Below are 2500 nucleotides of genomic sequence, written 5' to 3'. Positions count from 1 at the left end.
ATAACAAAATATGAAAAAAAATTTGAGAACTACTTCAGTTTGTGCCCATGCAATTTTAATATTCAAATTTTTTTTTTTAAGAATATAAAAATGAAAAAATATTAAAATTTAGTTCGCTCTTTTTTTAATGAATATATATATGTATATATATACGTGTATATTATTTTCTTAATTTTTAAAATAAAATAGTTAAAAGTGCAATTATTGAAATGTAACAAAGTAATAGTAATTTCTTAAAAAATCATTCACTTATGTTTTAAATATGAATAAAAGTTCTAAAAATTTAAAAATATAAATATACGCTCTTTTAAATTCTCTCATAAAATAAAAAAAATTAATTAAAAGCTAACTTTAAACAACAGAAAAAATTATAAATATAAATTTTATATTATTTTTTTTCTATTTTTTCACGTACACAGTACATGCAAAATAATAAAAGAAAAAATTAAGAAAAAAGAGGAGAGAAAATAAAACAAAGAAAAAAATTGTCCTATTAGTAAGTATTATTAGTTTTAGATTAGGTAGTTAAAATTATTAAGTTTAACATTATAAAAAAATTTCTCTCTTTATGTTTATCTTCTATATAAATCTTTATATAGGATAAAAAAATAACATTGATGAAGTAAATGATAAGAAAATTTAATTCATTGAAAAATATTTTTATTCAAAAAAAAAAAAAAAAAAAAAATGAAAATGTTCAAAGAAATTCAAAAAAGAGTACATATATATATATATATATATATAAGTAAATTTATATATTTTTTTTCTCATTTTATTAATTTTTTTTTTTTTTTTTAAAAGGAAAATTGTTTGTTAAAAAATTATTGTTGACTTTTTTTTTTAATTATAATAAAAAGACGCATTTTTTATACAGAAAATAGTTCTAAGTACTTATGAATATATAATTTTTTTCTTCTTTATGTTAGAAAATCTTTTCATTATAGATTAAATATAATTATAAAACTTTACTTTCTGTTATAATTTTTAAGTTCAATTTCTCCTTTTTTATTTTTAAATGTGAAATTAATCCTTCAACGTATTTAATGATTTTAAAATAAAGGTGCACATTGTTTTCTTAACTTTTTTTTTTTTTTTTTTTTTTTAGCTTTATACCCGTTAAATGAAAAAAAAGAGCAAATTTAACAAAAATGAAAATAAAAAAAAAAGAAATTTAAAAGTAGATTCTCTCAAAAAATCACCTATATAAGCGTTTATTTTATTTTTTTTTTTTTCTCTCTATTTTTTTATTTAGTTTAATATTTGTTATTTTTTTTATATTACGAAAATTCTTATCTCACAAATTTATGCCTTTTTATTCAATCTTGTCTAAACTCTATCTAATATTTTAATTTTAGATTAACTCGTAAGTTCTATTGTTATAATCTTTTATTTATGACACGTAAGGTAGTATTTATAAAATCTTGAGTTTCTTTTTCTTAAAAATGTTAAACTTATATTTATAAAATTATAAATAATTTTATTACTATATATGTACCTATTCATTCGTTTATTTTTTTTTTTAAGTGAACATGATAGACAATTAACAATAATATTTTTCATTTTTAAATACTTATAATAAATTAATAAATTAGAAAATATATTGTTATTTAATTTTATAAAATTAAATTATTATTATTATTTTTTATTTTTCTTTTTTTTTTTTTAAATAGATATAATTATTTACAGGAAAAATAGCACACAATTTATAATATATTAGAAAAAAAAAAAAAAAAAAAGGGAAACTTATTTTTGTGTAATTCTAATAAAATAGTTTCTGAAAGTATCATTATAGAGTAAAAAAAATTAAAAAAAAGTAAGTAATTTATAAAGAAAAATTGATTTCCTAAAAAAACTTATAATAGTAGTTATAAATTACAAATATTTTTAAGATGAGCATTTAATTCATTCCTTTTTTTAATTTAAAAGAAAAAGATTAGTCATATTATATTTTAATAAGAATAAAATTCTAGGTCTCCTTAACTTTTTCATATAGACGACATTTTTTTATATTTAATTATTTTAGAAATTACTTTTGAAGTTTTATATTTACTTTATTTATTTAAGAATTTCAAAATTTTGAGTAATAATTTTGTGAGAAACGGAATCTTACTATTTATATAAGAGCTTAAAACATATATAATACCTTACTATATAAATTTCTTATATGAAGAAATAAAATTTTTAAAACTATAAAAAGAAAAATGCTTAAATAAATGTTTTATAATAATTTAGCCAAATGAAGAATTAACGTATTTTAATAATTGCTTAAAATTATCATTTAATATATATATATATTCAAATAACACTTTTGTTAACATAGTTAATAATGATTAACAAACTTGTATTAAATGATAAACTTTCTATGATTTATTATCAATTAAAAAAAATTAAATAAGTTGCAATTTTTTTTTTTTTATATTTATATTTTAACGGAGATAATTTTTTTAATAAGAGAAGTGCTTTTTTCTTTTTTTTTTTTTTTTTTTTTTTTTTTTTTTTT

The sequence above is a fragment of the Plasmodium gallinaceum genome (assembly GCF_900005855.1).
Source record: "Plasmodium gallinaceum strain 8A genome assembly, contig: PGAL8A_v1_76, whole genome shotgun sequence".
Lineage (NCBI taxonomy): Eukaryota > Apicomplexa > Aconoidasida > Haemosporida > Plasmodiidae > Plasmodium > Plasmodium gallinaceum.
Note: the sequence above shows the minus strand (reverse complement) of the source record.